A 21,772-nucleotide genomic window follows, 5' to 3' on the forward strand; every position below is an offset into this window, starting at 1 on the left:
GCTTCAAGAGGAGGATTAGAGTGCTTGCACCTAGCTTAGCCTATAGCATCATATAACCAAAGCACTACCACTTGCTGGTAAAATGATCTTCTAGACTAGAATATAAAAGATGGGTGGCATCACCATCTGCCCTGCCCCGCTTCCCTCCCCTTCCCCCCCCATTCTACACACATCCTTTTTCTTGTCATTTTAAAAGAAAATAGTGAATCTTGCACAACTCCTGTGTGCACAGGCACAGGTCTGGATGGGTAGAGGAAAGTGGGGAGATCACTTTGCCACTTGTTCTGCACCATCAGGAGCAGGACAAGCAGTGAAGTGTGTTTCTTCCAGTGAAGAAGATCAGCGGTGCCACAACACACACATTATCTCTACACAGATATCTCTTCTGAGTCAATATGACCCTATATGTCTCATATATTTTCATGTCCAAAGAAGTAAGAACATATATAGAAGGCATCTACACATCCCGCTACAGCACCATTGTTACTACGCCATCTTTAAGTACTTTCTTTTGGACGTACTAAATGATGGCACAGTAACAGCCTGTACTGCACTGTGCTGGCAGCACATGGAGGTTTTTTTGCCACAATGTCACCACAGCAACATGCTATAGCAAGGGAGCATGTTGCGACAGTGACATAGCTGCAGTCTCCGAGTTTGTGCCCACCAACACTACGTCACCATAGCATGTTGCTATGGAGACATAGCATCACATGTAGATGCACTCAGAGAGGCATTATCAGTATTCTGCCCAGACTTCTTTTCATCATCTGCAAAACTCTGGGTTCAAGTCTAGCATCACAGTTATGGACACAATAGTATGTCAGCAGTTTAAGGCCACAGAGAGAGTTCCCGCTCCTCCACTGAGGGCAAAAGGCAACATATGAGATTCTCTTTTTTATTTCCACTTCACCAATAGAAGTAGGATAACATAGCTTCTAGTATTGTAGCTATTGTTTAAACCTACCGCCTATTATCATTGCACTCACAGTCCTAACTGTTTACAATAAAATTAAGGAAAGATGGGAGAAAAGAGTTTCCTGGGATATAGTGTATAAACCAGGCCTTTTCTATGTGATATTTTGAATTACTTAACTTCCAAGTCTTTTGACCTTTTCACATTGGCCATCCTAGGAGTTTTCCAGACAATTGGCATTTTTAGACTGCATTCATTATGGGGAAGGCACTATGGCACAGAAAAATATTTGAAAGATACATTTTCCTTTAAAATGATTTTGCTACCCCACCTTTTAAGTGACTGTTGGCTCAGAGGTGCAAAAAAAGCAACAGTGGTCTTTAATCCTAGATATCTTAACTGATCTGAGCAGCTGAAAAAGAAACCCAAAATAAAGTCTGCATGAATATCAAAAATAATAATAAAAACCCCTCTTTTTCTTCACCACAGAAAGTCACTATCCTAAAAAACTTTCTGTTGGCCTGTGTATCTTGCATTTCCTCACTTTTCCAAGAGGTCAATACTGAAAAAAATAATATTATTTTGAAAAATAATCCTATTAACAACAGCATGACAAAGGAAATCAATTTGCAGTCCCATAATGAACTGTGGCATTGTTAACAATCTACTACTGATGGAAGAAACATGATGTAAAATGAAAGTTTCAGATTCTATTGAGGAAACTCATAACATTATAAAAAAAAAACTTTTCCTCTATAAAGGAGCATTGGAAACAAAATAAACATGTCCTAAATTATGGTTCTTTGTAGTCGAGATTTTTGGCAACTTCTTACACTTTTCAGTAAATACCCCATCCTTATTACTAGTTTCCTTCCACTAAAATGTGAAAATTAGGGAAAAAATGTTCTTTATAAAAAGAATTTTCCTAGCCCTCTTACTCTGCCAATTATTTTTGTGTATACTTGTAATTAAAGCCATTCAGAGCTGCATCAGCCTTGACTTGTAGAGATCAATACCATAGTTCAACAGAAAGATGATGATCTGCGTCGTTAGTAGACTTTGCCCATACTTGTACAAATAAGATTAGAAGCAGCATGTATAGTGAGCTGTAAGTACATGACATTTTCCCAATAAGTGTTTTTCATTATTTTGAAGTGTGCATAAAACTCCTGCCACATTGAATCTTCCAATTCTGTACCATATGTCATTTAGGATTTGAGTTCTGCTAGTACCCAAGCTACCTGACAAGAAAGTTACCTCTTTACTGATGTATTATTCTAGACAAAACAGCAAAGATTTAAATCCATCATGCATGGCCCAATATTTAGGTCCTTAGACATATCTAGGAAAGATTCCAACTGACACCAATAGTTTTACCCAAGTCTTGAGGAAGGATGATTTGGCCCTCAGACACTTTCATTTATATTAATAGCCACATAACCTACACAGGAAAATGGCACTCATTCTGGTATAATAAGAATATCCACATGAGGCATTACATCAATGGAACTATAAAAGATTAAGAACATCAGTATAATTATCCTGGTAAATTTCCCCAGGTAGACAGTCCCTAATGTGCCCGATGTTACAACTGGAAGGTCATGGAAAATACACTTCACAGTAAATTCTAAACATTGCGAAAATATGTCTATGGCACAGATAAAGAACATATTGATAAGGGATGGCGTACAAGAATTCTCTTATACACCTAGCATGGCCAAAACTGATTTCCACAAGGTATCATTGAGGCCAGGAACTTAGTAGACTTCAGAAAAAGATTAGAAATATATGACCAATGAGAAAAATCAACATTTACAATATTTTGGACAAATGACTACATGAAATATAAACCATCCGGGTTTAAGCCAACCAATGATGGAAAGGGTTAAAATGTCATTTCTCCTAAATAAATTTCTCCATAATTGTCTATTATGAGGGGTTTTACACCTTTTCTTGAAGCTTCTAATACTACTTGCAGTTAGAAACAGGCTGCTGGGCAAATGGTTTGACCCGGTATAAACATTCTTATCTTTAATTCCTGTTAAAACTATATACTAGATCATACAACATTCTTTGATTCTTCCCCAATTGTTAAAGCAAACTAGTGAATGACATCCAAATACAAAGAAAGATAACCCCAGAAATGCTTTACCTACTACTACACAATTAAAAGCAAAAGGCTTTTGTAATATATCTAATTATCTATCTACTTGCTTTTAATTGCAGATGCCAGTCAATCATTTTCATGAGGAAACTTACCAATATACTCTGAAGTACATAATGTAGTTTTAAATGTCTGTAAGAGACAAACACAGCAATAAATGTAAGTATTCTGCTTTTGTTATTCAGAGAATGATAATGCTGAACCTAAAATTCACTCAATTTTCCAGGATGAAGCAACATGTTTGCTCATTTGGAGAAATGGAAAACAATTGCAGAACAATTTGTTTCATTTTTTCCATTAAACAGGAACTAAAAATCCCCTTCTGTTTTGCTGGATTCATTCTTACCCTAGTAGCACAACATAATAATATCATCATTTCACTTTGCAATGGACCCAGCAGCTTCTTTCTCTAATAGCCTTCTTAGACTTTCAGTATCATTGTAGTGATTGCAAGACATGAATACCTCCTGCAGTTCTTAAAGTGGCTTCAGTGTATTTCATAACACATTTTTATAAGCAAGTGACATTTCCTTGTGTTTTCAGTTCTCCAGAATAATTTAGAACATACATTACTGGTTCATATAAATTTGTTAACTGCAGGATTGCAAAGAGGTTGGCGGGGGGGGGGGTTCTTCCTTCTGTTTTTGTTTTAACTTCTGTTAAAACTTATTGCCATGTCCAAAAGAAACTCATCAAACCACATAAAATATAAAAATTGTATAGGAAATGGCTTCAAATACCAGATACTTTGTCTGAACTGAAAGGCTTATCATTTAAAAAGAGTGTTTCCATTTCTTTTCAAAAGGGCAACTATCCAGTTGATAACTGGATAGTTCATATAGGAATTAATGAGATATGAATCCTTTCATCAGTTTACATTGTGCACGGGTTGGTAGCAACTGTTAGGGCCTTGTTACACATTGCACTTTGAACTGCTTAAATGCTGATCTGTGTTAGTGCTAACTAAAGTTTGGAGTGGTCACACATTAAGGCTAAAAACTTTCTCTGACTATATTCTACCTGTACAGCTGTGAGTTGCTACTGGAGGGCTAGCAAGCAGGAACCTGAGTACTAGCTACAGCTGTGAGTTGCCACTACAGGCCTGGTGAGCCAGGACAGGCTTCTACCCCTGGTCTACATAGCAGGATGCGAGATAAAGGTGGGGAGGAGAGTGGGAATATGAAGCTGGGAGGCAGAGAGTTAGTGGGATGAGGGTGGGTAATGAAATGGAAGTGGAAAGGAAATGGGAGTGAGGGAAGGGTGGCAAAATGAAGGAAGTCAGTCACTGACAGATAAAATAAAAGATGTAAAAAAAAAGGATTTAAAAAGAAATAAAGAGGAAGTACATTAAATAAGGTCTCATGTTTCAATAAACTGGGATCTAGGATTGGGGTATGGGGGATGCTAATTGTGGTTCCTGGGATGGCTGGAAGGCAGAAGCAGTGAAGGAAGGCACTTTTGGGGGAGCTGTTGCCCCTGCTCATGGGGAATAAAGCCCCAGCTCATGGGAACTCAATCTAGCCCCCAATCTTGTTTCCCTCTCACTCTTCTAGACCCCAGTCCTGGACCTGTCCATGCCCTGCAACCTGACTAGCTGGCATGTGCTCTTGAGGCTGTTTGCACTAGGTTGCACCCCTGGAGGTGGGAAGGTCACACCCCCAGGGGCAGGAGGGGGAGTTGTCTTGGTGCCAGAACCATCTCCTGGGCAGCAGAGTTCAGGAGGTGGAAAGTTTGTCCACACAGAACAGGATGGTGGGGAAGGGAACACTGCATCTTGGGATGCAGAAAGACTGCAACTTGGGCGGCTCATCAATGAGGAGTGGCCATACATTAATGAACATGACTTAGATAACATAGAGCAGAAATAAATCTGTCCTGGAGTGGTGTAATTTTAAGGCACCTAAAATGTGCTTAAAAATAATTTCAGGTATTAATGTGTGGTCAATTCAGAGGTTAGGTGCAGCCACCTAAAATTAAAGTGCAACAAGGCCCTAAGTCATTATTCCACAACAGGTATTATTCTGTGGTAGCAGGACCTTACGCAAGATCTAATGTTCAATGAACTCAATTAAAAGATTTGCCTTGGTTTTATCGCACTTTGGATCTAGTTTTTCATGAGCTAATTTCTGTATCTGAAAAAAACCAGCATTTGGTACACACAGCAGTAAGGCAAAGACTAAAAGGACATGAAGAAGAAACTAATGCTTGTTCTTCCATGTGAAGCTGAAATACAGAAGAAGGTTGTGGTTGTAAAGCTTGCCAAATTTTTAGCAATTCTACAGACAAAACTGAATATTTCACTTCCCATGCCCATCAATTGGATGCTTTAAACAAGCACAAATTTTGTTTTAGTAGAAAAAGTAAGAACAGGAAAAGAAAAAAACAATACCATTCCCATTAATCTCTTCTTCATCTGTTTAGTTTTTAGGAAAGTATCTGAGGCTTAGCCAAGTCTAGAATAAATACTTAACCAGTGGCTATGCCTGCTAATTGTCTGTAAGGCCCATAGGTTAAACCAGGTCATCTAAAACAGGGCTCAGGAGGGTGCACAATTACCAACTCATGTTTGTAGGTTTATTTCTCAGGTATTTAACTCCCTGCATATTGATTGGTTAATAATGTTCTTCAATCAATCAGAACATAAAAACCATCACAATTAAAAGTAATTACTACACAGCAATTATATAAAAACTGTTACTTTAAATATTCCATATTTTTCTACTATGACTTACTAATAGCCTGAACTCATCTCCCATTAACCCAAAACAAATAGAGATTGCTTAAGTTCTGAACTCTCAGCAATCTTTTATTCCTCCTAACAATAGCCATTAAACCATTCTAAAACTATCATTTAGTTTTAAATGGAATGACAGTGGAACGAAGAAACTTACCCCATTCTGAAACAAAAAAGAAAGATGAATTAAAGCAACTCCAGCTAAGTGAAATGATAGAGAAAGAAAGGAGTTAAAAGCTGAGGTAGTCCTTTTGTTTGTAGGTACCACTAGTTATCCCTAGTAGATAGTTCTTTAGGGGGCATCAGCATCTACTACAGTTTTAGGAAAGCTCGGAGCTGCTTTACAGTAGGTCTGGCTTCACTGGGCATGCATATACATGTGCTTTACTGAACAGTAGACTAATTTACTGCACAGTAAAGCATCACCGTTTACATATGCATGGCAATTTGACTGGTGTAGACTCATTTACAGTGCCATCAGATCATCTTGTCAGACACAGGTATTATCTGACAGCAGAGTAAATTACTGTACTTAAACGCCCAAGTAGACAGTGACATCAGGAGTAGTTTACTCTGGAACAAATTTAACCAGAGTTTATTCAGTCACATTCATTGGAATTGCACGTGCAGACGTGCCTTCTGTCACCAAATCTCAACTAGCATTTTGGCTTTCTTCCCTAGCAGCACTCATCAAAAGTAACAGTTAAACTTGCTGGCCCATAAGTTTCAACTAGGAATAATTAAACACAGGGCTTAAACCTCTAAGACAAAATCCTATCGTATCCAGCATGATAGACTACTGTTGTTAAGAGTGGTCTTCAACATCTTTGATAAGTGAAATTATACTAAGTGTAGGAAGTTGACATTGCAGTAAAGAGTTTCCATTTTAAACCTACATGAAAAATTAAAGCCCAGCATACACCACATGAAGTATTAAATTTTGCATAAACTAACATTTCAAATCAAGGGCTTTTGGCTTACTTTAACTATGGTATCAGTTTAGTATCAGACAGAGCCTTTTGTTTAAGGAATATAGGCTAAAATGGCAGGAGAATAAACTCAGTTTCTGAAGTCTTTCCACCTACAGTTTCTTTGATTTCCAGCTGTAACCTAGTTAAAATAAGATGACAAATCTTTTCACTAAAGGAAACTATTGCTCTGTTCTGCTTCTCAACTTTTTATGTTACTTAGGATGTAGGAGCAAGAACTTCAACTATTTGACTAGAGCAGAGAAATTTTGCTTTCATATCTGTAAACATGATCCTCTGAAGGATTTCCTGAGTGTTTCAGTGAATAATTTTACTTGTATGTCAACCCCAGCATGATGGAACTATTCTAAGAGCTAACCTCAAAAGCAAGTTCCTCTTGAGGTAATAAGATGTCACACTTTCACCTTTGGAGAGGCATTCAGCTAGGAGATTATAAAAAATAATACTTAAATTGACATTGGAAAGTATGAACAAAGACATTTTGTTAATTTGTACAGATAATGAATATTTAATACTAAAATGTTTTTCCTTGCCAGTGTGCAAAATGTTACCTTATCGAAGCTGCAATGATTAAATGGCAGGAGATAGCATTTGAATTGGTTTCTAAAAAGCTTCCTTTCCATTTTTCAGAACATTACAGAAAGTATTAGATATGTTCCCTGACCTTTTAGGTAATATATTGTAGTCCATAATGAAATATAGCACAAGAAGAAATAACTTGCTTTTGTATTATCATCTAGGCTTTTCACATTTATTTTTCTCTTTCTTTTTGACACATTCTTACACAAGTACAATGTAGCTAGAGGACATTCTTTCAGTATGATCCAAAATGACTCCATCAGACATCAGTCCTCTTTTACATATATATATTTAAAAAATGCTCTCTTCTGAGCCCAACACTGTAAGATACAGTATAATATTAGCAAGATCAAAATCTCCACTGATTAGTAGGTATTTTGCCTTCATTGGAGTCACTAATAGCAACATACAACTATAAAATACTATATATACTATATATTCAATACTATATTCAATAAATAGTATTTTATAGTTGTATGTTGTTATTGGTGACTTCAGTGAAGGCAAAATACCTACTAAACAGTGTTGGGCTCAAAAGAGAGCATTTTTTCAATATAGAGTTATGGTGATGTATACAAAATTTGGGTGCCCACAGTCATGGAAAATAAGGTATTATGTAGGTTGCTGGAAGTATTAGAAGCAAAAATATAGACAAGATTATTTGATTTTCTGTGTGTGTGTGTGTGTGTGTGTGTGTAAAAAGGCGGCCTACCAAAATCAATGTGTTTGTTACTTATGAGAACTAGGGAGAACAAAGAACAAGCAGGGAGACCTACTTGCCTTGGAGCACATTTGATCCTTGTTTCATTCAGTAGATAAACTGTTAATATAAAACAAACTTTAATGTTTACAAATATTTTTCTTTCACAGGCTGCTGCAGGCAAATGATACCAAGTCATTAGTGAACCCAAAGGCTGTGATTCAAAGCTTTGTGAAAATGTTGGCCACTAGAGCACTTAATGGCTGGCAGATGCTCAAGACTAATTATATGCTCCCCACTACAATTAAATTCTAACATTTCTCAAAACTAAAAATGGGCACAAATTATGTTCTAATGGGTGCCAAGCACAAAAATAACTCAAATGGGTTGACAGATGCAAAATGTTTTGTGTGTTCATGGCTTATGAATTTAGAACACTGTACATCATATTAGATTTCAGGTTGTGAGTTGCATTTCTTTATCCAGGCACCTGTAGATATACAGAGCTTTGTTCAGTCAGAATGGTTTTCATGGGAGCTATGTGTTCTTCAAGCTGGATACAGAATGTGTGAAGAATTCTTTCAAAAACAAAACAAAGGGTCAAGTTCAAAAGAGTATGTATGCATCCACATAATAAAGAAATGGTACCTTTGTAATCCATTCTAGCTAATGGGACTTGCAACTGTGGCAGTGTCCCATAGCTTCCAGGACCATGAGTACTGCAGCTGTGGTCTTTGGGTCCTGCCAGTAATCTGTGACTCCCGCCACAGGGACAGACCCTGCTACATGTGCAAATTAAAGCTGGATAGAAACCAGCTATAAAGTTATTACACATTCTCCAGCAATAACCTTATAGCTGGTTGGACCTTTTTAAGATGTTATAGTTAAAGTGTACGTGTAGTCTGTCCAAATTAATTGCACAATTAGCCCAGTAACTACGTGATATATGTAATGTACAGAGGGTTCCTTAGTGTTAGTGTGCCCATTATTAGTCCATATCACTATCTCTAAAGGTACTAGAAGATGTGCAGAAGGAGAAACAGGGATGAAACATCCTGCTCCACTCCCATCAGTACAAAAATCCTACTTCCCAGGTTATACAGATAAGTCCATTGTATGGATAGTTTTGTGTTCAGTGAAGTGAGGAATTGTTTGGTGTTAGTAGAGTGGGGAAGGCTATCCATCACTGAGACAACAAAAATAGAAATATTTTCATCTAGAGTTTATCCAAAACAATTTCCTGATTGTGTATGCCAAACTGAGAAAAAAGCAGTTATTTGCACATTTGGGACCTGGCCTATGACTACTCCACATGCACAAGTTGTATAAGACTAAACCAAGGCCATTACTTTCATGTTTACTTTGAGTCCCATATCCCAAAGCCTTCCTGGTTTTAAGTGGGAGATCAGAAATTCATATGACAGGTCTTTTCCTTTTGAGATTTGGAGGACTGCTATACTAATATGAAGATATAATCTAGTGGTTCTCACAACTTGTACAGTTACATCTGAATGCATCATAGACTGCTAGGAATTGAACCTTTTCTATTATGTCAGGAGAAATGTATTTTTCCCAGATCTCCACTTCACTATGAAATGTAACCTATTACAGCTCAGTTTTGACCCGTGACCTAAAATATACCTCAAACTACTGGTAACTTGAAAACTGTACAAGAGATAGTAACTTTAAAATAAAATATTGTACAGGTTTCAACTTCCAAAAGTTATAAGAAGTTTGTAAGTACAGCTACAGTCTAAATTAATAGAACATCTTGAAACCTATGGAAATCATGTCATGTCTCATTAGCAAATTACATTTTTCCTAGATTTACAGTTGGATCAAAGATTTCATGTAGATCCTCAATATTTAGAGGAAATAGATATTCTTAATATTCCCATTCACTGAATTAGTTATATAATATACAGTTCGGTATAACTTAGGTACATTTTTGTGAGTATTTGCGAAGTAACTAGATAAAAAGGAAATGTACATATATAGGATTTTTTCTGTAGTGCAGGAAATGAATATTTAGAAACAAATCCATCCAGAGCCGGCCTTAGGGGTGGGTGGCATGAGCAACCACCCAGGGCACCATGGTCAGGGGGTATCATACACACATGCACATACATATGCGCACGCACACCATACATATGCGCACGCACACACACGCGAGTGAGCAGCCTGCACTCACAGCAGTGTTCTTCCCTCACCCACCAGCCAATCCCCACCCCAGACAGGAGAAGCAATGCCCAGCCCAGCTCACCTCACACCCCACCTCCAGCCCCTGCTCAGGAGGAGCCAGACCATGCCACTTCACCTCCCAACTAGACTGTATCCCATGCCCCTGCCTGCCTCTCTCTGCAGCAGCACTGCTGAAATGAAGAGAAAGTGTCAAGGGGGGGAAGGGGCACCAGGGGAGGACGCCAAGGAGGCGGTGCCAAAATACAAGTTTGCCCAGGATGCCATTTTCCCTAAGGCTGCCTCTGAATACTTCATATGGAATATGATCATTTTGCACATTTTACTCTGAGGGGGGAAAAAACAGCATATCTGTGCAAAAAAAATGGCATCTACAGTAGTGCCACAATATATACTGTGCATGAAACCATTATGTTAATACTAATTAAATAATATACAGAAAGCAAGGAGCCTAGTAGTTTTTGCACCAACTATTCAGAATGATTCTCTCTCTCTCTCATACACATACAACATACATGCATGAAAAATTCTAATCTTCAGTATAAAGAGACAGAAAGTGTTCACTATTGTATAGGTACATAGATGTGATTGGAGATGAAAAGATATACCAAACCCCATTCCCTTGCATGGTTCACCCAAGAGTTCATTTCAAGAAAAGTATCTGTAACAAGGTACTACTCATTCCCTGATCCTGCTGGGATGAAATCAGCAGGAAATATACAAGAAGGAGGAAGAATTATGACCCTGTCTATGCATCTTGCCAGAAGAATTGAAGTCTGCCAGAGGGAGCAATCTAAGCCAGAGTATATGATCCATGCATATTGAAGGTCTTCTGTACAGACCATTGTATTCCTCTGTGTACAGACTCTTCTAGTACTCTCAGAAGACAGCACAACTGTGCTTTTTGTTGCATTGACATGTATGAAAACCTTCAACTCTAGCCCATGTTGCACAGGATGCAGAAGAAAAAAATACTGTATAATGTGTGCATGTGACAATTTTGATGGGATACACGTACTGAGTAGCGTTTGAGGAGCTTACAGACATCTCCACATCTACTAAACTATGTATTTTGTTGGGCTTGGATTGCTATCTAAATTCTGCTGTCTTGAAAGACAGCAAAGAAAACAATGTTGATAAATAGTAAAATTAACATTAATGTGTCAAGGCTTTTTTGAAAAAGCATATATAAAGTATAAAACGAATGCTTGCAGGAAAAACTTATTGGATTCACATTTAAAATAAATGTTCACTAAAGCAGAACATTCTGAATTTGAATTAGTAAGTTTATTTGAATCACAGCAGTGACAGTATTAGATCATTAAAGCAATCCAATACTGTGTGTTGAAATTCACATTTCAATAACGCACATTAAAGAAAAGATTTTTGACAGCACTTCTGAACATGGCCTGACCTCTTAAAACATTAAAATAACCAAGGGGTTTTCAACAACAAAAACAAATAAAAAAATTAAATCTAAAAAGCATGTAGAATTTATTCAGAATATCTAGGTCAAGAAAATTGAGGGCATATGATAATAACATCAGCTTTTGATTTAAACAGTTTCATTAATATCTGAAGTACAGCTACCTATTCAGCCTATAAAGAAACAAAAACATTTTTCAAAGGCAATGCCTTTCCCTTGGTCTGTATGTAAATTTGATGATTTTCCCCTACTGCCTTTCAGTTTATTCTATGTATGTAAATATGTAGATTAGTGTGCACATTGAGTATATAAATACATATACTGGGGTGTAAGTTGTAGCTGTGTTGGTCTAAGGACATAGGCAGACAAGGTTATTTTGGCAAATATATCTTTTATTAGACCAACTCAAATAGTTGGAAAAATTCTTCTTTGCAAGTTTTTGGGTACAAATAAAATACCCTTTGTCAGGGTGAGGAAGCATCTGTAGTTGGTGTGTGCTGTTCTTGGATACAATGAACAGTAAAGAAGCCAGAGGCTGGTCTGCATGGAAGAAAGGCAGTCAGTGAAGATGTAAATTGAGGAGTCAGTGGGTGAGAGAGAGGCTGGGGGGAGGGAGGGAAGTGAATGTAGCTAGTAAATGGAGAGGTACCTGGGGAGTCAGATGTTAAGCAGGTTATAATGTGCCATAATCAATGTCTATATTTAGTCCATGTTTTTTATATCCAGTAGGTTGATGAAGTGAAGGTACCTCTCCCCAGGTACCTCTCCACTATTTACCAGCTACATTCATTCTCCCGACCCCTCCCCCTTCCATAACCCAGACTGTCTCACCTACTGACTCCTCAATTTACATTTTCACTGACTGGCTTTCTTGCATCCATGCCAGCCTCTAGCTTCTTTACTATTCCTTCCACCCAGGACGAGTACACACCAACTACAGATGCTTGCTCACTCTGAGAAAGGGTGTTTGTACCCAAAACATTGCAAGGAAGAATTTTTCCAACTATTTGAGTTGGTCTAACGATATCAGATTTACCAAAGAACCTTGTCTACACACATACATGCACAAACACAAACACACTGTGTTTTTGACTTCCATTGTGGCAAGTTCACTTCCTATCCATCCATGAGGTAGGGTTCAGTGGGAGCTGGCAGGTAGTACTCTCATGACTGCGAGCCTAAGGTAAGGCTCTGAAAAGGAGTTTCTTCAAGGATTGCTGAAATTTCCTAAGAGATGACCTGGATTAGTCTATGGCAATGTGTAATACACATACATTAGAATTTATGTCTTTAAAGAAGTAGGAAGGTTTTCTCTAAGAATCTAGGGCTCTGACAAGTCTCTGCTCTGTAAGTTGGGAAAAGCAATGTCACATTTGTGGAAGACCTGATCTCTTAGGGCTGAATCCAACAAAAAAGGACTAAATTCTACTTCAGTCCCACTAAGTGTTTATGTTCATAACTGCAAAAATGTTGCTTGTAGCTGTGTTGGTATATGGACATAGGTAGACAAGGTTCTTGGGGTAAATGTGATATTTTTTATTAGACTGACTAAATAGTTTGAAAAACTGTTTTTTGTAAGCTTTCAGGCACAAACACCCATCTTCAGGCATAGGGAGAGTCTGCTGTTGTTTTGTGTTTTCCTGGATAGAATATAAGCTAATATGCAAAATGCAAGTCTGTAAAAATGCAAATGGCAGCGAGGATCAGAGGCCATGGGAGACAGGTATGAGACAGATCATGCTGGGACAAGAAATGTAAAACCTGCCAACATATCTCCAGCACTCCCACAATAACTACACCCCACAAGAGAACCATCACCATTCCTGGATCTTATACCTGCATCTCCAGAAATGTAATATATCTCATCCAGTGCACTACATGCTCGATGGAAAATATGAAGGAGAAATCAAACAGCAACTGTGTACCAGAATGAATGTACACCAAAAATCTATCAAAGACAAAAAATACCCAATTATTTGTAGGTGCACACTTCTCACAAATCAACCACTCTCTCTCCAATCTCTCAGTTCTAATCCTCAAAGGGAATTTACAAAACACTTCTCATAGACAAGCCTATGAACTTCACTTCATCAACCTCCTGGATACAAAAAATCATGGACTAAATATATACATTGGATTTATGGCATATTATAACCATCCACCAACCCCAGGTAACCTCTCTACATTTTACCAGCTACATTCTCTCACCAGGCCAACATTCCCCTCTTTCTCTCCATCTCATACTTATTGTCTCCCATGGCCTCTGATCCTCACTGCCATGCATTTGCATTTTCATAGACCTTCATTTTGCATATTGTCTAATATTCCATCCAGGAGAACACAAAACAACACTAGACTCTCCCCTAAAGAAAGGTGTTTGTGCCTAAAAGATTGCAAAGAAGAATTTTTCAAACTATTTAGTTGGTCTAATAAAAGCTATCACATCTACCCAAAGAACCTGGTCTACCAAACTTCAAAACTGAAGTATTAAACCCTCTCCTCTGTTGCTGCCTTGAAAGAGAAATAATCTGGGTCACTGAGTCCTTAATGTCATAGGCAACCATATCAGATAACCAATTTAATAAACTAATCAAGTTCCATCTTAAAGGTTTCTCTACAACCTCAGTCCATCACCATAGAAGAATGGGGGAGAATCTGAAAGGGGGAGTTCCCCACCTCCCCACTTTTGCTCAGCCACCAAAAGCCCAACTGCCTTGCTGGCATCAGGATGTACAGCAGCAATGGCCAGAATGGGGCAGCAAGTGAGTCAGCCCCGACACCAAAAGGTCGCAAGGCCCCCTGGGGTAAAGACTTTTTTCTTACCTGTTGCCCCTGGGTTAGGGGACAGATAATTCCAGGAATGCGCGGAAATGCAGCGGAGATGCCCCAAGATACATGGTGGCTGGCATAGCTCTGGTCCAGCACCTTAAAGAATTCCTCAGTGAAACAGGGCTCCCGGGAGAAAGAAGCCCTATCTGGGAATGCTGGGGTTGGAGAATGGCAGCATGAATGGGGCAGATCCCAGGAAAAGGGAACACCTGACTCTAGCTTACCTCAGGTGGTTCATATGTCACAGGCCGGCTAGGCACTGTGAGTGTATCAGCCATTAGGCTGCTGGGTTCAGGATCGAGGAGGTGAGTCGGGAGTGAAGTAAAGGCAAATTTACTTATAGCTTAGCATACAACAATTAACAGAAAGGTTAATGCAACAAATAGATAGTACAGTAACAAAGATCTAATAGTAAATAATAACAACAGATAGACAGAATGACAAAGAGTTCCCACATGGGGTTGGCTACTTATCAGCAGTCCCTCTATGCCAGGTGCGCACCAAGTTGTTCCAGCAAAGTCAGGTGTCCCCGATCAACGCTGTCCGAGGGGTCACAGGGAAGGTCTGTTGGTCAGGATCTGGTCTTCACTCATGCTAGGAGTCTGGGGTCCCGGCTTGGTACAGTGATGGTCCTTCTGTCCTGTCCTTCTAACTAGTCACTTGACATGCATGTTCTTTTATGCCTTATTTTATGCTAATCTGTTGGCTTTAGAACCACTCATAATTTTGCCCTATAGCTGTTACCCTCTGGGATTAAAAGGTGTTAGAAATTATCATGAAAGGTTACCACCCGAACTTGGGTTCACTCAATAAGCAAATTACACCACATTACTCTGAGGTTTGAAATTAGCATTATTCTGCCCAAGCTCAACCCCTTGGTTTCTTATTCCTTGGATTTCTTGGAATGTGCTAATTATATTAGGTGGTCAGATCTTGTTATGGCTGACCTTTAAAAAAACCTGTTAGATCAGCTAATCTTGTACTTCTGCTTATTTGGGAGCCCAGTCAATCCCAAGATCAGTGCAAACAGTTAGATTCAACACTTTGGTTAAATTGTGACAGACAAATTCCACTTGCAGGTTGCAAACTTGTAAGCTTTGCATTAGCTAATCTTAACTGCTAGACAATTGCTTGGATGTCTCCAACAGCATATATTTATTGCTCATGAGAGTAACCCCTCTGGTTCTGGCCACCACATTCATATTAAAACAGGAGAGGTGAGCCACAACAAAGGAGCTGAAGCCAATGCTGATAGGCTTGCAGCCTCCAGCAGATACCCTAAAGGGATGCCAGAAGTAGTAGAGACGGCCCTCCCCAGGGAGAGTTGGTCACAGAGGGTGAGGGGTAGTAAACCTGTCCATATTTCTTTATCTTTGAGGGGAATTATAAGAATTCCTGGTAGCTGTCCAGGGAGATACAATGCTCTAACAGTGGGGGTTGGCATATAGACTGGAAGGTACTAAGACTAGCTTCCAAGCTGTGAAACAGTAACAGCAGGCGCCAATAACTGCATAATTCCAGAGGCCTGTGGTGAGGGTCTAAGGGATGGAAGAGCCCCCATTATATGCCTGGCATCTCATCACAGGCCATAGAGGACTATTTGTCTGAGTGAGAGATGCCCTAACATAGAAGCCTTCCACCTCCTATGGAACTGAATTCTACTGAAATTTTCCATCAAGTCATGGCAGGAAAATGTTCCAAGAGAGTGAAAGGTCTCCTAGTGGGACACACCTCATGAGTCAAGCCACAGAGCGGGGCTTGACTACAATCACCTTCCTTTTTCCAGTCTAAGTTTATGCATGGTCAATATATATATTTGCTCTTGTATCAAAGTTCTCCTTTAGCGTAAATAATTCTTCTCTTTTCTGGTGTTTATGTCATAATTATATTTAGAGAGGCCAGCCATATTTCCTCATGGCCTTTCCTTTACTTTGCCTTTTAACTTCTACAACCAATTTTTTTTCACGCCAGATGTCTGCCTTAGGCTCAACTGTTCTGTAAACAAAAGTAATTCAAAATGGTTCAGCAGACTGAGAACAAAGATAGAAAAAATATTATTTTGCATGTTCTGGATACCTTTCCTATGAAAACTGTTAGTTCCCTCACATTTTAGAAAGAAACTTAAAACATGGCAGGGAATGGCCTTTGTATCAGGCACATATTTCCATTTCCTCAAAAACCTGCCAAAACTTTGCCAAGTCATAAACCTTTGAAAAAATGGCACAATTAATAGATGTTCAGTAATGTTTTCTTAAATCTCAGTAATTTAAACCTTCAAATATTCTGTCCCCAGTAGGCATGTTCCAGCCTAGGATTGAGCAGAATTTAACTGTTGTAGCTCTGAGCTACATCTCATTCAGGTACACAAACTGAGAAAAGTTTGTCTTGCATTCTTAGAGGCCTCCTTGCCTGGCCCAGGCAGTGTGGAGAACATAGGTGCCAGATTCAAATGTATAGAAGACAAGAATGGAACCTACCTGAGGAGTCAGAGTAAAATACACTGGCTGGCACTAGGGAAAAAAAGCATTGAAAATTTGGGAGACTAAGAACAGTTCAAACCTTGAGTGATAGCAAGTAGCTGTACTAATAAACTGAGACTGGAAGCCCTGGAAGAGAAATAGATTGAAGGAGACTGGAATTGGAATAAGTAGCCTGATGAACACAAAAAAGAATGGGACTAAAGTATGGAGCATATGGAAGCATGGGAAGAGACAGGACTGAGAGATAGGGATGGGGCAGATGGGATTGTACATGAGGGTGATGGACAGAAGTGTGTGAAAAAGAGCCTGAAGTTCCTGCATCTTGCAGTTCTTTTACCATGAGCAAATATTTGTGAAACCTCTTGTGAAAGTATCACATCCTCCTGGGGTGCTGATCACACAAAGGATGGCAAATGACTGGTACTTTGAGTTATTCCAGTACCTCACATTACAGGGATCTGTGGCAAATGTAAAATAAATCCTGATGGTTCATATGAGTTTCATTTTGGTTTTCTTGGGCATTTATTTCAACCTAAGAGATTCATACATGCACACACATACCAGTATGCAAAAGTTCATTAAGGTTCAAAAGTGAAGAACTACAAAAAATAAAAATGCCAGAATTAAAGTTACCCATGTGAAAATAACCCGATTTATGTTTGTGAGCTCCTCCAAAACTAGTGCTTTGCACAATAGAAATATTATGAGAAAAATTAAATAATTCTGCTCTCTAAGCAGGATTTAAGTAGTGTGCAGTGAATAAAGCATAGAGCCACGCATTAATCAGAAACAAAGCCAGGAGTCTTATTTAAAAAAAATAAGTATATGATTACATAAATAATATCTCTATCTTAAAGCAAAAGCACAAGGAGAAGAAATTAAGGTTGCACAAGTACCATTATTTCTAGTCTTCCTAACCTCTAAGCATTTGACTTTGTACCTTTAATATTCTTTTAATGTAGTTTTTTTGGTTTTTGTTGGTGGGTTTTGGGTTTTTTTATACAATATGCATTATATCAAATTATTTAATTGGTAAACTAGTTCCATTCAGAAATATACATCTCAGGCACTCCATCTCCTTGATCTACTTAGGCCTTACTCATCTGCATTGGAGTTCTGCCTTTCAAATATGTATTACAAACCAGCTTTCATGAATGGATATGTTAATAATAATATAGCCATTTGTATTCAAAATCCAGCTAGCTCACCTTTAGGGACCCTTTGTCTCAGAGACCTGATTCATTATTAGTCTAGCTAACAAGGTTCCAGTTTCTCAATATCAGTCTCCTATTTAGTTCTAATTTGTAATATCACAACCTTTGCTTAACCTCAGCTGCAGAGAAGTCTTCCTGATTCTCTTCTAGACAGCAAGTTACATTAATTCTTCATTGCCAATTTAAATCAAGGAAAGTATGATGTTAAAAAGGCCTTTCTATCCAAGGAATTTGATAAGTTCTCAGGCACAATATCTTAATACATTCCCATGATAAGGAAAAATCTCAGGTGTTCATCTTTTCATTAGGAGTAAGAAGATGTTGATTCCTGGGAAAAAAAATACTTATAACCCTATCTGTAGCATGAACAGACAGCTGGTCTAACAGCACAGAAGATATGTCAAAGCATAATGACAATTCATTATAGGAGATTATTCCAAATCCAAAAACACAGAGCATGTTTTTTCTAAAAAATATATACTTTTACAACCAAGTCATGTTATCATCTCACTCATTACACCACAAAATCCCCAAGCTAATTATAGCCTATGAAATCATTTTGTCAAAACAAGTTGTAAAGAGATAAAAACTTGAGATGATCTATCACTTGTAACAGTGATTTAAGATAATTCAAATACTGAATTATTCCATTAATAATGTAAATCTTCTGTAAGACAAGAATAGTACAAAGATTCTTTCAATGTCATTAGATCAGATACATGTTCTAGATTTGGCAAACTGCAAGTCTGAACATACGTTACTAATTGGGAGCCCTCCCAGAAGTAATGTTCTTTCTTAATTTTTTTCATCCTGATATTTCACACACTGAAAATACATATATTTAATGTCCATACATATACTACCCAATGCTTTTATGGACAACAGGAAATGGTAGATTCCCTAGAGCACCTTGAGTTTTTCTAATTGTCAGCCAGATCCTCAGCTGGTGTAAATTAATCAGAGTCCATATGCACCTGTGTGATTCACGCTGGCTGAAATCCACCACATTAGAGCCTCCAAGTATTCAAAAGCTTTTAGCAGGTTAAGAGATGAATGGTTGCAAAGGAAAAATTCATCCTTCAAGCCAGAGCCAAGGCAGTTGTGCAGCTCCCAGACATTAGCTGAAAAACTTAAGGGCTATATAAGGGTCTGTAGTCTTGGACACTGGGTTCACACAGCTCTGCTTTTTTCCTCTGAATTTGGCCCAGCCCCATTATTCCTTTCTGTGCTGCCCTGCATGGAGCTCGTGTGAAGTCGTTTTATATATTTAGTTTTAACGTTTGCATAAAAATTCACCTAGCACACTGAGTGTTTTAGGGTACGTGCAGATGTTCTACTTAGATCATTCTAACTAGGGTCAGGTCAATCTAAGTGCTGATTTGTACAGATGTTCAGGGAGGTTAAAATCAGGCAAAAACTTGTCAGCCAGGTCAAATTTAGTTTACCCGAGGAGGGTTAGCCAGATCTACCAAATGCCTTTACACATCTGGAGTACAGCCCCCACACTGGGAAAGCCTAGCCATTCAACCCAGGCCTGGCCCACCAACTTACCAGGCTATCTTTAGCTGCCTAACCCTTCCTTCCCTCCTCAGACCCAGCAATGCCCCCCACAGACTCCAACCCTCCCTCCCACCAAACCCCCCTGTGAACCAGCTAGCTCCCAGATCCCTCCTACCCCAACTTACTTAGATTGGGTTCCTGATACGCACACACCCAACCTGATCTACACTAACACAACTTAAAGTAAGATGGGGATCATAGATCGGTACAGTGAACATCTGCACATACCCTAAATGAACAAGTTCTTCAGCATATCTAGAAATATCATTCACAGGCAATAAGGTAATATTAACTGCTTTTTCTGTGCCTTAGGTTTGTCTCTCTTTAATGGTCCACAATCTATTTCACTCATACATGGCAAGACCTACATATTGTTATGTACAACAATATTTAATAGTTCATGTTTTGGTCTCTTATTTTTAGTTTACTTAAATTCCTTGTTTAATCAGGTTTCCAGGGTTTTCTGTTTCATTACTTAAAAGTATACCTTAGTCTTACCATAGGGTGCAGTCTAGTTGATTATACCCAGTTGTAAATTAGCTTTCAGCATTACTCTGCCTATCACTGAACCCAACATAAAACGCAACAATGGTATTTAACCTTCATCGTTTCAAGTAGACACCAAACAACAAAACTGCAAATAATACAAGCATCAATCCCAACATAAATATTGGCATGAACAGCACTGAAATGTATTAGAACAAATACCAGTATTATTGAAATACATTCAAAATGCCAAGTAGAACATCCAGTCTACATTACCTAGGTATTATTAAAGGCAGGTGTCACCAGCTAGAGCTCTTATATATTTTCTTGCAAGCTCTCAATGTGCTAGCCAATGTTTAGGTTTAGAATGAAAGACTGAGCATTAGTTTTTTGGTTATGTTAGTTGGTTCTGGGAGTCAGTTCTTGAAGCAGAGCTGCATCCTGCATTTGCACAGGGAATTGTGTATGTCACAAGACACAGTTGTCCTTACAATTTACTCAGACTCCATCTTGTTGTATTCCTCCCAGATAAGAAGCTTACCTTGACAGCCACAGGCATGTGCTATCTTTTGGCAAAAAGGCAAGCAATATCAATCTTACCTAGCTGATTCCCTCAGAACATTTATCTCTTCATATAAATTTTATGAACGTCATAAGAAATTAATTATTTCTCTAAAATGATTCTGCTGTGCTTTCCACAACTGATTTAGTGTCAATTTTTCTAGGACGCTTTACCTATTCGGCTTCTCCAAAGATGTTAGTTTCAGAATTTAGAAGACTGAAATGTCTGTGAACTTGTATACAGATTTATTTGCTCCTCTAAATGTATGTAATAATTCAAAGCCATAAGTACAGTTTTTTAGAACAGTACCATTCCTCTGAGTATACTGTTAATGGCTTTTCAAGGTTTAAAAGCAATTTATTTAGTAATACCTGAAGGTCAAAATGTTAGATTTGGGTTGGATAAAGCAACAAAAGCAAGGTTAGTAATCCAAATTTATTTTAACAACCAAAACAAGTTAAACTTACAAAAGTGGAATGGAAATCTCATAAGGAAGTGTCCATGATATTTCTGTTGCTCCCTATATCATCGAAGTACCATAACTAGGAAACTATCAAAATTGTTAATGTGCAATTTTGAGAGAAACCATGGTTTCAGCTGGGCTCCATGAAAAATGGTGGGCTCCAGGAAAAAGTGCAGGCTCCACACTTTTTGCAGACTTGCTGGGGGATAGGGGGGAGCGGAAACTGCAAGAAAAGAAAAGTAGAGGAAGCCCTGGAGTCCTGAAGCACAGGAAGGTAGGACAAGGAGGCTGGGGGAAGGAAAAGGGAAGCCAGTCTGGCCAAAAGCTGAGCTTTAGGAGGATCAGGGATAATGAATGCTAAGAAATCCTCCAATGCTGCAGGTGATGGGCCACCTGGGAGACAGTGATCATCGCTTGCTGGAATTCACCATCCAGCGTAAGGTGGCAAAGGGCTGCAGCAAGGCAACAGCC

The 21,772-nt window shown here is 38.6% G+C and overlaps 1 long non-coding RNA gene across 1 annotated transcript in view; it reads right to left on the reverse strand.

Annotated features, from left to right (window-relative positions):
• Nucleotides 1–2,356: 2,356 nt before the first annotated feature.
• LOC109308155 overlaps nt 2,357–21,772 on the reverse strand; it is a 30,825-nt gene continuing 11,409 nt past the window's right edge. The window contains exons 2-4 of the long non-coding RNA XR_002100507.1: nt 7,162–7,225; nt 3,176–3,212; nt 2,357–2,425 (exon numbers count right to left, since the gene is read on the reverse strand). This is a non-coding gene — a long non-coding RNA (uncharacterized LOC109308155). The remainder of the gene's footprint in view (nt 2,426–3,175; nt 3,213–7,161; nt 7,226–21,772) is intronic.

Source organism: Crocodylus porosus, unplaced genomic scaffold (assembly GCF_001723895.1).
Source record: "Crocodylus porosus isolate Cpor-Errol unplaced genomic scaffold, CroPor_comp1, whole genome shotgun sequence".
Taxonomy (NCBI): Eukaryota; Metazoa; Chordata; order Crocodylia; family Crocodylidae; genus Crocodylus; species Crocodylus porosus.